We start from the raw sequence: 14,121 nt of genomic DNA on the forward strand, positions 1-14,121 counted from the left end.
CTGGCTTCTCCAGGGACCAAGTCCCAGTGGTTCCTGTTTTCCCCGACTGGTTCATGTTTTCCCCTACTGGTTAATGTTTTCCCCAGTTGGTTAATGTTTTCCCCGACTGATTAATGTTTTGCCCACGGTTGGTAAATGTTTTGCCCCTGCTTCTCCAGGCACCAAGCCCAACTGGTCAATGTTTTCCCCTCGGTTCTCCAGGTGCCAGGTCCGACTGGTTAATGTTTTCCCCTCGCTTTTCCATGCACCAAGTCCAACTGGTTCATGTTTTCGCCGGTTGGTTAATGTTTTCCCCTCGGTTGGTTCATGTTTTGCCCATCCAGCTGGAGCCTACGTCCCACTGGTTAATGTTTTCCCCGGTTGGTTAATGTTTTCCCCGGTTAGTTAATGTTTTGCGCACGGTTGGTTAATGTTTTGCCCCTGTTTCTCCAGAGACCAAGTCTGACTGCTCAATGTTGTCCCCTGGCTTCTCCAGGGACGATGTCCGACTGGTTAATGTTTTCCCCTCTCTTCTCCATGCACCAAGTCCAACTGGTTAACGTTTTCTCCGACTGGTTAATGTTTTGCCCCTGCTTCTCCGGAGACCATGTCCGACTGGTTAATGTATTCCCCTCACTTCTACAGGGACTCAGTACACCTGGTTCATGTTTTGCCCCTGCTTGTCCAGAGGGTACAATAAAAGGGGGACTGCCATTGCCCACACCGCAGCAGCAGCAGCTGGTTAATGTTTTCCCCTCGCAAGTGGAAGTCTCCCTTCCCCCATCTGGCTGACACACTGACTTTCCCATTCCCTCAGCATCTTTACAAACACTGCCTGCCATTTATTCAAAGCTTTGTTGACAGCTGCCTGCACCGGCTTCAATACTCACCTCTCCCCCGCTCTCACTCGAACACTCAACCTGTGCCTGAACTGAGAGACGCAGAGAGGGAGTTTTTAAAGTTTCTTAAGTGTCAGAAGTCAGGCTTACATTAACACTGCAGTGAAGTTACTGAGAGAGAGAGAGAGAGAGTGACAGTGAGAGAGCGAGAGACTGACAGACAGACAGGCAGAGAGAGGGGGGATCGATATTTAAAGTTGTCAACTTGAATGTTTCGTACTCACAAGCAAGGCCGACATTCACACTGAATCAGCTTAATGGGACACAGAGATACAGAGGGAGAGGTGAAAGTTTTCCCTGACTGGTTAATGATTTCCCCCCTGCTTCTCCAGCTCCAAGTCCCACTGGTTAATGGCTTCCCCGACTGGTTCATGTTTTCCCCACGGTTGGTTAAAGTTTTACATAAGAACGTAAGAACATAAGAAATGGGAGCAGGAGTAGGCCATCTAGCCCTTCGAGCCTGCCCCGCCATTCAATAAGATCATGGCTGATCTGTCGTAGCTCAGTTCCACATTCCCGCCCTCTCCCCATAACCCTTAATCCCCTTGCTTATCAAAAACCCATCAACCCGCGTCTTAAAAATATTTAGCGAGGTAGCCTCCTCCACTTCAACGGTCAGAGAATTCCAGAGATTCACAACCCTTTGAGTGAAGAAGTTCCTCCTCAACTCCGTTCTAAAACGCACCCCCTTTATCTTGAGGCTGTGCCCCCTAGTCCTACTGTCCTTTCTGAGCGGGAAGAGTCTCTCCACCTCTATCCTATCCATCCCATTCATCATCTTATACGTCTCAATGAGATCTCCCCTCATTCTTCTAAACTCTAACGAGTACAAGCCTGGTTTAACAAAGAACAAAGAACAAAGAACAACCCAGCACGGGAAAGAGGCCCTTCGGCCCAACGAGCCCGCGCCGCCGCATCACCCTACACCTATTCTACCCTGCATGTATACGAATGGGACCCTACTCAGTCAGATTCAGGGAAGAAATAGTGTCAATTTGGTGGAAACCGATTAGCCTAAGAGCACATCTTTGGGGTGTGGGAGGAAACCGGAGCGCCCGGAGGAAACCCACGCAACCACAGGGAGAATGCGCAAACTCCCACAGACACAGGCCCAAATCCATGTATCTGCACAGCTAGCAGTGCTCGTCACTGAGCTGTTGTGGCGCCCGTCTACTGGTCCAGGATCAAGCACACACACCGACACAAAGTACTAGGCCACTCCCGGAACCTCCAAGAGCAGCCCACGCACGACCCGCCGTGTGCATGCCCCTCGCTTGACACGAGGTGGACCTCCACCTGTGGAATAAAGACAAAAAATATTAATCATACAGCCTGCCCTTCCGGTGTCTCCCGAGGTTTAACCCTATTTAATAGCCCCTACCATATCCCTCCATTCTCGTTTCACTCATGTGCCTATCTAACTGCATCTTAAACGAGTCCAACGTTCCTGCCTCCACCACCCTACTCGGTAGCGCATTCCAGACCCCCACAACTCTCTGCGTAAAGAACCTTCCTCTTACCTCCAAATTATACCTCCCCCCCCTCACCCTTAAGTGATGACCTCTCGTGTTCGTACCCAGTCTAGGGAGCAGTCTCTCACTATTAACTCTATCTATTCCCTTCAGTATCTTATATACCTCTATCATGTCCCCTCTCAATCTCGGTCTTTCCAAGGAGAATAGCCCCAGTCTCTTCAATCTCTCCTCGTAACCCAGTCCCCCCATGCCAGGCAACATCCTGGTAAACCTCCTCTGCACCCTTTCCAGAGACTCCACGTCCTTCCGGTAATAAGGTGACCAGAACTGGACGCAGTACTTCAAATGCAGTCTAACCAACGTTCTGTACCACTGAAGCATTAGACGGCAGCTCCTATACTCTATACCCCTTCCTATAAAGGCTAGCATTCCATAAGCTTTCCTCACAACCTTCTCCACTTGTGTCGCAACCTTCATAGACTTGTGAACCTGCACTCCCAGGTCCCTCTGTATTTCTATACTCCTAATCGGTCTACCTTTTATCACGTAGCTCCTCTCTGCATTATTCCTTCCAAAATGCATCACCTCGCATTTGTCAAGATTAAATTCCATCTGCCACCTATCTGCCCAATGTACCAGCCTATTTATATTCTGCTGTATCACCTGACATTCCACCTCAGTATCCGCCAACCCTGCCATCTTGGTGTTATCCTCAAACTTGCTGATCACACCACGTACGCTCTCTTCCAAGTCGTTTATATATACTACAAAGAGGAGAGGTCCCAGTACTGAGCCCTGCGGCACACCACTGGTCACTGGCCTCCAGCCCGAAAAGGTCCCCTCAACAACTACCCTCTGTCTCCTATTGCCCAGCCAGTTCTCAATCCACCGAGCTACCGGTCCTTGTATCCCATGCGCCTTAACCTTTTCTACCAGCCTACCATGAGGGACTTTGTCAAACGCCTTACTGAAATCCATATCGATGACATCAACGGCTCTCCCATCGTCAACCGTTTTTGTCACCTCCTCAAAGAATTCTACCAGATTCGTAAGGCAAGACCTCCCTCTAACAAAGCCATGTTGCCTATCCCTAATCAGATCGCAACGCTCCAAATGCTCATACATCCTATCCCTAAGTACTTTTTCCATTAATTTCCCTACCACCGATGTCAAACTCACCGGTCTATAATTTCCAGGGTTATCCCGACTACCTTTTTTAAACAGCGGTACCATATTTGCTACCCTCCAGTCTTCTGGGACCTCACCTGTGTCCAGAAAAGAGACAAAGATTTGTGCCAGAGGCCCAGCAACTTCATCTTTCACCTCCCTAAGCAGCCTGGGATAAATACCATCAGGCCCCAGAGCTTTATCCGTCCTTACGCTACCTAAAAGCCCTAGCACTTCCTCCCTCTTAATAGATATTTCCTGCCACTGATCCACAGCTCCCTCCAGGACACCGCACGACACCGAACCCCTCTCCTTCGTGAATACCGACGCAAAGTATTCATTCAGGAGCTCCCCCATTCCCTCCGACTCAATACATAACTCCCCACTTTTGTCCCTTAGAGGACCAATTTTCCCTCTAACTACTCTCTTGCTCCTAATATAGGAATAAAATGCCTTTGGATTTTCCTTAATCCTATCAGCCAAAGCCATTTTATGCCCTCTCTTCGCCCTTCTAACTCCCCTTTTTAGCTCCCTCCTACTCTCTCTATATTCCTCCAGCGTACTCTCCGTACCCAGTTGTTTCGACCTAACATACGCATCCCTCTTCTTCCTCACCAAGTCTTCGATACCCCCTGTAATCCACGGGTCTCTAATCCTACCTTTCCCATCCTTCCGCTTAACCGGAACATGCCTCTCCTGCAACATTTTCAGTTTGCCCTTAAAAGCTTCCCACTTGCCGACCATGGACTTGCCAGCTAACGGTCCCTCCCAATCAGTGTCCTTCAGCTCCCTCCTAATCCGGCTATAGCTCGCCTTTCCCCAGTTCAGCACCCTCCCGTTCGGCCGGCACTCATCCCTTTCCATTTTTATCCTAAAGTAGACAGACTTGTGGTCACTGTTAGCCACATGTTCGCCTACCTCTACCTCAACCACCTGCCCCGGCTCATTACCCAACAGTAAATCCAGTATAGCCCCTTCCCTAGTCGGGCTAGTTACATACTGCTCTAGAGACCCTTCCAAAACACATTTTACAAACTCCTCTCCCTCCGTACCCCCAGCTCTAGGCCCCTTCCAATCCACTCCAGGAAGATTAAATTCACCCACTACAACCACCCTATTCTTCCTGCACCTATCCAAAATGCCCCTGCAAATGCCTTCCTCCACTGACCTCGGGCTGTTGGGTGGCCTATAGTATACCCCTAGCATCGTAATCTCTCCCTTTTTATTCCTCAACTCCACCCACAGCGACTCAATCCCTAACTCCTCCATATTGTCCTCCCTCTGCACTACTGTGATGTTTTCCTTTACTAACAGTGCCACCCCTCCACCTCTCTTTAACCCTCCTCTGTCACACCTATAACACTTATATTAGGAAGGTGTTTGTCTGGAGTAAGGGGAAATACGAAGAAGTCAGGAAGTTACTTGGACAAATAAACTGGAAGGAGGCGTTCTTAGGGAAAAGTACCGAAGGAAGGTGGCGGATATTCAAGGAATGTTTGTCTGGAGCTCTGCATGACAACGTTCCGATGAGACAAGGGGGTTTTGGTAGGTCGCGGGAACCGTGGTGCACAAAGGCTGTGGTGAACCTAGTCAGGAGGAAAAGGAAGGTGTACAAAAGGTTCAGGGAGCTAGGAGATGGTAAGGATCTTGAGGAGTATAAGGATTGTAGAAAGGAGCTTAAAAGGGAAATTAGGAGAGCCAGAAGGGGTCATGAGAAGACCTTCGCGGGTAAGATTAAGGAGAATCCCAAGGCCTTCTATAAATATGTGAAAAGTAAAAGGATGAGAAGAGAAGGGATAGGACCTATAAAAGGTGAAGGGGGAAAGGTCTGTGTGGAACCAGAAGAAATGGCAGAGGTGCTTCATGAGTACTTTGCCTCAGTATTCACAGTAGAAACTGATCTGGGAGATTTTGCTACGGATTTGCAGCAGATGGAAAAGATTGAGTATGTGGATATTAAGGAGGAGGATGCGTTAGAACTTTTGAATACTATCAAGATAGATAAGTCGCCGGGACCAGATGGGATGAACCCCAGGATACTGTGGGAGGTGAGGGAAGTGATTGCAGAGCCCCTGGCGATGACCTTTGCGTCGTCAATGGAGACGGGAGAGGTTCCAGAGGATTGGAGGATTGCGGATGTGGTTCCTATTTTCAAGAAAGGGAACAGCGATAGCCTGGGAAATTACCGACCGGTGTGTCTGACCTCAGTGGTTGGTAAGCTGATGGAGAGGCTTCTGAGGGACAAGATTTACGAGCATTTGGAGAGGTTTAGCATGATCAGAAATAGTCAGCATGGTTTTGTCAAGGGCAGGTCGTGCCTTACGAGCCTAGTTGACTTCTTCGAAAATGTGACTGAACACATTGACGATGGAAGTGCAGTGGACGTGGTGTACATGGACTTCAGCAAGGCGTTTGAGAAGGTCCCCCATGCAAGACTTCTTGAGAAGGTGAGAGGGCATGGGATCCAAGGGGCTTTGGCCTTGTGGATCCAGAACTGGCTTGCCTGCAGAAGGCAGAGAGTGGTTGTGGATGGGTCTTTTTCTGCATGGAGGTCAGTCACCAGTGGAGTGCCCCAGGGATCTGTTCTAGGACCCTTGCTGTTTGTCATTTTCATAAATGACCTCGATGAGGAAGTGGAGGGATGGGTTTGTAAGTTCGCCGATGACACAAGGGTCGGTGGTGTTGTGGATGGTCTGGAAGGATGTCAGAAGTTGCAGCAGGACATAAATAGGATGCAGGACTGGGCGGAGAAGTGGCAGATGGACTTCAACGCGGATAAATGTGTAGTCGTCCATTTTGGCAGAACCAATGGGATGAACGAGTACATTATCAAGGGCAGGAGTCTTAGTAGTGTTGAACAGCAGAAGGATCTTGGGGTCCGGGTCCACAGGACTCACAGGTGGAGGATGTGGTCAAGAAGTCGTATGGTGTACTGGCCTTCATTAATCAAGGGATTGAGTTTAGGAATCGGGAGGTAATGCTGCAACTTTATAAGACCCTTGTCAGGCCTCACTTGGAGTACTGTGCGCAGTCCTGGTCGCCTCACTATAGGAAGGACGTAGAAGCTATTGAAAGGGTACAGAGGAGATTTACAAGGATGTTGCCTGGACTGGGAGGCATGCCTTATGAAGTTAGGTTGAGGGAGCTGGGACTCTTTTCCCTGGAGAGACGAAGGTTGAGAGGCAACCTGATAGAAGTTTATAAAATGTTGAGAGGAATAGATAGGGTGGATTCTCAGAGGCTATTTCCCCGGGTTGAAATGGTCGCTACGAGAGGACACAGATTTAAGGTGCGGGGAGGCAAGTACAGAAGTGATGTTAGGGGTAAGTTTTTCACTCAGAGGGTGGTGAGTGAATGGAATCGGCTGCCGTCAGTGGTGGTGGAGGCGAACTCGCTGGGGACTTTTAAAAGACTTCTGGATGAGTATATGGGATTTAATGGGATTGGGGGTTATAGAGAGGTCTATGAATTGGTAGGTGTTGGTGTGATCGGCACAACTCGAGGGTCGAAGGGCCTGTTTGTGCTGTAGTGTTCTATGTTCTATGAAATATCAGAATATATATTTAAAATATGAAATTCTGCAGAAGTCTCACTGAGACATCAAAACATGCTTAATTGGAGAGAGTAACTGAACAACATTCAATGGGCTGAATGGCCTTCTATGATTGTGCACTGTAATAATTCAATGATTAAAGTGAATTCCACAGATTCGTAACATTTGAGAGAAGTATTTTCTTCTCATCTGTTTTAAATCAGCTCCCTTCCATCCTAAAGTTATGACCTCTCATTCTAAATTGCCCCAAAAGAGGAAATGTCCATTTTTCGCTTATTTTGTCAAAACTTTTTCTTATCTTACTTGCAAAAGGTAAATTCGTCATCGTCCCAGCTAAATATAAGTTGTGACTGATGGTGATTTAACCCAATGATCACCAACCGTCAGGCATATTTGAGAAGGTGGGACTTAATGAATAATTTTAGTCAGTACGGGAATTAAATCTACGTTTTTGGTATCACTTTTTAAAATCGCTATCCAGCAGTCCAGCCAACTGAGATAAGTCAAATGGCTTATTCAGTAAGACATCTGATTATCCTGTAATTCGTACTATAATCAGAATATTGCAGTTTCCATTTCTGTGGCGATAATTTTACAGACAAATCAGGTCCAAATTAATTAAACCAAATATTCTTTATCATATTGTATACTTCATCTCCACTCATGATTCTCAATTCTAAAGAGTATCAGCCTAAACTTCTCAACTTATCTTCGTAAAAGAACTCCTTGTCTCTGGAATCAATGCAGTGAATTGCCTCTGAACTGACTCTAATGTCTCTGCATCCTTCTTCAAATAAGAGAAACAAAACTTTGCATAGTATTCTGACTTGGTCTCACCAATGCCCCATGTAGTAGCAGCAACTCTTTGTTATTTTTATACTCAATTCTTTCAGCTATAAATGCCAAAGTTCCATTTGCTGTCCTTATTATCTTCTATACCAGCATACTAGTTGCCCGCAAATTGCGCACAACGATACCCAGATCCCACTGCATCTTAATTGAGAAAGAGAAATGCTACCTTTCTACTTTTCTGGTCAAAATAGATAAGCTTACTCATCTCCACGTAAAACTCTATCTGCCAAATTTTGGCACACTCACCTAGCCTAGTTACATCCATCTTTTAAGTTTCATATTCCCTCACTGCAAATTAGTATCCCATCTACTTTTGTGTCATCTGCAGACTTGGCTATAATACCTTCTATCCCTGTATCTAAGACATTATATATATTGCAAATAGTTTAGGTTCACTGTTTGGGAGCTCACGATATTAATCATGGGAACATGACAACATATTTTCCCATCTAAACAAATTGGTAAGGCCGATATCATGAAAATTATTTTACCTTGACAAGAATCAGCTGAAGTAACAAACAAACTTTAATTAGTGGGATCGTCCCACAGGTAATTGATAATGTCGAGCGGTCAGGGAACAATGACGGGTCGTACGAGGGCTGCTGTTGGTTGTTTCGAGAATAGCCTAGTACTTCACGTCGTTAGTGTACGCTTAAACTGAACCAGATGATGGGCAACGCGACAGATCAGTGACTATCACTGCTGTGCAGATACATGGATTTGGGCCAGTGTCTGCAGGAGTTTGCACATTCTCCCCGTGCTTGCGTCAGTTTTCTCCTGGTGCTCCGGTTTCCTCTCACACCCCAAAGATGTGCTGTTAGGCTGATTGGTGTAACAAATTGTCCCTAAATTAGTCTTCCCTCAATCTGGAACACCATAAGCATAGGCAAGGGTCATGGGTGGAGAGGGGACTCAATGTTAAAATGGCGGTGCGGGCTCGTTGGGCCGAAGGGCCTGTTTCCCGTGCTTTTTTCTTTGACTGTCATCAAAACTTGATCATCACTCTTGAGGAACCAGTTCGAACCTCGTCATGTCCACCTACCCAATCACAGACCCATAACCATTAAGACAATTATCTTCCAAACTAATATGACCTTCCCCAAAACCATGGACTTCGGAAAACTAAAAGCAATGCATCAATCATTTCACCAGCAACTTCATTTAAGACTCAAGAATGATGCTTCTCAGGAGGAAGCATATGCCAGCCCGTAGCTGCAACACTTTTTTCTTAAGTAGCACCTTCCTGATGCAATTTTGCTGATTTCCTCCCTGCCTTCCATTCCTAGTTCATGACTGCTTCTGATATGCTACTTGTGTCCTCTATAATGATTCATGTTGCAAAATGAATTTCAAGTTAATTCAGTTTAAGGGACACTGCCGATGAGAATTTGAAGCCAGGTAGCTGGGTTGGAGTAGACATCCACTTTCTGGATGCAATTACCTTACTGATGTCATGGAGGGAGTTGGCAATATTGATTAGGACTGGAAGCAAAAGAAAGTGGCCAGGAACCCTGTGAAGATCGACATTCTTCAATTGAGTTGCATGTTGATCCATTTGATTTGGGCAGCTGGACACCATCCACTTTTTTTTATTATTATTAATTCATAAGATGTAGTGCTTGCTGCCTTAGCCAGCATTTATTGTCCAATTCCATGAGATGGCGGTGGTGATCTTCCTTTTTGAACTGCTGCAGTCCATGTAATATATGTAAACACACTGTGTTGTTTGGGAAACAGTTCCAGGATTCCTCTCTAATGGCAGTGAAGGAATGGCAATGTATTTTTCCTAATCAGTATGTTGAGTGACTTCGAGGAAAATTTCCAGGTGGTGATTTTCCCATGTGTCAACTGCCCTTTTCTTTCTAGATGACAGTGGTTGTGGGTTTGGAATTTGCTACTTCAGAAGGCTTGATAAGATTCTGTAGTACAACTGTTAGATTGCACATACTGCTACCAATGCGCGTTGATGATGGAGGGAGTGGGTATTTTTTGATGAGATGCCAATCAAATGGGTTACTATGTCCTGGATGGCATAACGTGTCTTGAGCATTGTTGAAGCTGTACTCATCCCAAAAGAAATAACAGAGTACTCCATCAAACACCTGATTCCTTGGTTTTCGAAAGTCAGGAGATGAGATTTTGCCATTGGTTATTTCTAATCATGGGATCTGAGCATCGTTGGCTGGGCCAGCATTTATTGTTTCTCTCCCATTTCCATTGAACTGAATGGCTTGTTAGGTTATTTCAGAAGGCATTTTCAGAGACAACAATATTGTTTTTAGTCTGAGGTTACATAAAGGCCAGCCCAGGCAAGGATCATAGATTTACTTGAGTAAAGGACATCAGTGAACCAGATGGGTTTTCACAACAATTGACAACGGTTTCATAGGGTTTGAACACAGGTCTTCAGTTCAACAGCCTGGCCCTATGTCTTTGGATTATTGCACTGATTACAATACGACTGCATACGATCTCCCCTCCCACCTGACCTGCTGTTGGAACAATAGTCTGCAGATGAGTAATCCAGTTCAGTTTCAGGCCAACAGTAAACCCCAGGGTGTCGGTAACGGACAATTCGGCGATGGTAATGCAATTGAATGTCAAAGGAGGAATGATCAGATTTTCTCTTATTGGAGATAGTCATTGCCTGACACTTGTGCGGCGCTAACACTACTTGTCATTTGTCAACCCAAAAGTGGATATTGTCTATTTCTTACTACATTTGAATATGGTCGACTTCAGTATCTGAGGGTTTGCGAATGGTGTTGTGCATTGTTTGGTTATTAGTGAATGTCCCCACTTGGAAGAATAGCAAAAGGTGGGTAGGCCTCAGAAACGCACATGAGAAACTCCAGCAGTAGTGCCATGGAACGGAGATGGCTGACCTCCAACAATTACATGTGCTCGCAAAAACAGAGGTCCTGAGGGTGTTGGCATGTGATCCCAATGAGGAACGAACGGGTTTTCAGAGGAGTGTTTTGGAGGTTTCTTCTGCAGTCCTGAGGAGGTGTTGCTTTTAGCCGAGGGTTCGATCAAGAAATACATCTGGGTGAACAAGTTTGGGGCCTTGATACTGTTGTGACCACCAGGGTGATATCCAATTCCATCTTGGCGCTGGTAGCGTGAAGGTGAAATATATTGTTGACTGCTTTCCTGGGTTCCTATATGTGAAGACATGTCTCGTGACTGGCAGGCAGCTCTTCAATATCTAAGCCTGCACGCTAATGTAGATGATGACATCTGTGTTGATCAATCTACCAGGACCAAGTTGAAAGTGGTAATGTGACGTACAAGTGAAGATGTGTGGGGTAATTCCGAGGTAAATATTCTGTGAAGGATCTGGTTTTGTCACCCAGAAGTACCGTGAAACATCTGGACAGCAATTCAATGGTTGAGGAAAGAAAAAAACTCTTGACTGTGACAAACAGATTTAACCTGCCAGGATGGACAGCAGCGTTCAGTAAAGGAAAGGAATTGTATCCCCAGTTCTTTTGAAAGCCATTTTTCAGCCAATGTGAGTGTTATTAGGAGCTGAGCACCAATTGCTAATTCTTCCTTGTTTAAAGTCTGCTCCATCCACACTGATGAGAACCTTTCACTGGGGTCAAGACAGCACACTGATGAGAAGGACCTTCCTATTGGCTGGGAGCAGGTGATTGATAGCCGCTACAACAAATGGGGAGAGGGTGTAGATTGCAGCCCCGCCCTCTTCATTGTCCAGGCAGCGGCGCGCTCGGGTTGTAACCGCCTGTGCGCGAGACGGACAGCACGGAAGGAACTCCAAGACTCGCGCACTGCGCAGGCCCTTTGTGGGTTGTGATTCTGAGGGGGGGAGGGGGCGGGGAGGTGGAGGCGGAGGGCGGACGAAGAAGCAGTTCTCCGCATGCGCCGGGCTCTTTGAGCGCGTGCAGTTTTACGTCACAAACAACGACGCGCAGTCGCAGAGTTGCTTCTTTCCAGAAGTTTCGGCGGTAGAAAGTCCGGGTGAGAAAGCGATGCAAATATTTATACTCGGTTCTGAGCAGGGAGGATTTTCAGCTTTTTTAATCGTGTTTAAGAAGCGGCCTGGTTCCTGGACCAATTCTGGGGAGAAAATGGCGAATTCCGACTTTCCCAGAAAGCAAAGAGAGTGAAGATGGAGATAGTGAAATCAGAGAGAGTAATCCCAGGGAGATAGAGATAGTGAAATCAGAGAGAGTAATCCCAGGGAGATAGAGATAGTGAAATCAGAGAGAGTAATCCCAGGGAGATAGAGATAGTGAGATCAGAGAGAGTAATCCCAGGGAGATAGAGATAGTGAAATCAGAGAGAGTAATCCCAGGGAGATAGAGATAGTGAAATCAGAGAGAGTAATCCCAGGGAGATAGAGATAGTGAAATCAGAGAGAGTAATCCCAGGGAGATAGAGATAGTGAGATCAGAGAGAGTAATCCCAGGGAGATAGAGAGAGTGAGATCAGAGAGAGTAATCCCAGGGAGATAGAGATAGTGAGATCAGAGAGAGTAATCCCAGGGAGATAGAGATAGTGAAATCAGAGAGAGTAATCCCAGGGAGATAGAGATAGTGAAATCAGAGAGTGTAATCCCAGGGAGATAGAGATAGTGAGATCAGACAGTGTAATCCCAGGGAGATAGAGATAGTGAAATCAGAGAGAGTAATCCCAGGGAGATAGAGATAGTGAGATCAGACAGTGTAATCCCAGGGAGATAGAGGTAGTGAAATCAGAGAGAGTAATCCCAGGGAGATAGAGATAGTGAAATCAGAGAGAGTAATCCCAGGGAGATAGAGATAGTGAAATCAGAGAGAGTAATCCCAGGGAGATAGAGATAGTGAAATCAGAGAGTATAATCCCAGGGAGATAGAGATAGTGAGATCAGACAGTGTAATCCCAGGGAGATAGAGATAGTGAAATCAGAGAGAGTAATCCCAGGGAGATAGAGATAGTGAGATCAGACAGTGTAATCCCAGGGAGATAGAGATAGTGAAATCAGAGAGAGTAATCCCAGGGAGATAGAGATAGTGAAATCAGAGAGTGTAATCCCAGGGAGATAGAGATAGTGAGATCAGAGAGTGTAATCCCAGGGAGATAGAGATAGTGAGATCAGAGAGTGTAATCCCAGGGAGATAGAGATAGTGAGATCAGAGAGAGTAATCCCAGGGAGATAGAGATAGTGAAATCAGAGAGTGTAATCCCAGGGAGATAGAGATAGTGAGATCAGAGAGTGTAATCCCAGGGAGATAGAGATAGTGAAATCAGAGAGAGTAATCCCAGGGAGATAGAGATAGTGAGATCAGAGAGAGTAATCCCAGGGAGATAGAGATAGTGAGATCTGAGAGTGTAATCCCAGGGAGATAGAGATAGTGAGATCAGACAGTGTAATCCCAGGGAGATAGAGATAGTGAGATCAGACAGTGTAATCCCAGGGAGATAGAGATCGTGAGATCAGAGAGAGTAATCCCAGGGAGATAGAGATAGTGAGATCAGAGAGCGTAATCCCAGGGAGATAGAGATAGTGAGATCAGACGGTGTAATCCCAGGGAGATAGAGATAGTGAGATCAGACTGTGTAATCCCAGGGAGATAGAGATAGTGAGATCAGACAGTGTAATCCCAGGGAGATAGAGATAGTGAGATCAGACAGTGTAATCCCAGGGAGATAGAGATAGTGAGATCAGAGAGAGTAATCCCAGGGAGATAGAGATCGTGAGATCAGACAGTGTAATCCCAGGGAGACAGAAATACTGAGATCAGATAATGTGTAATGGGGGGAGGGTGGGAATGGAGGCAGTGAGATCTGTCTGTAAACACAAGAGGATGGTACCAATATGAACAGACAGTGTCCAATCCGGGCAGGATGGAGACATGGCGATCAGACAGTGTGTAAACTGGAGAAAACGGAGGCAGCGAGTTCAGACAGTGCGTAACCCGGGAAGGATGGAGACTTCAGTTCGGGGGCATGGAGCCTGTGAGATCAGACGGTGTGTAACCCGGAGGGGATGGCCGCAGTGTGTAGCCTGGGGAGGATGGAGCGTGATGCTCACGGGTAAGGCCAAAAGAACATAAGAAATAGGAGCAGGAGTAGGCCATCTAGCCCTTCGATTCAAACCCAGGTCCCTGGAGCTGTGAAGCAGCAGTGCTAACCACTGTGCTACTGTGCAGCCCAATTTGAATCCAGTGACAGGCTGTGAAGAAAAAGA

The sequence above is a fragment of the Carcharhinus amblyrhynchos genome, unplaced genomic scaffold, assembly GCF_965287045.1.
Source record: "Carcharhinus amblyrhynchos unplaced genomic scaffold, sCarAmb.v2.hapA scaffold_47, whole genome shotgun sequence".
Taxonomy (NCBI): Eukaryota; Metazoa; Chordata; class Chondrichthyes; order Carcharhiniformes; family Carcharhinidae; genus Carcharhinus; species Carcharhinus amblyrhynchos.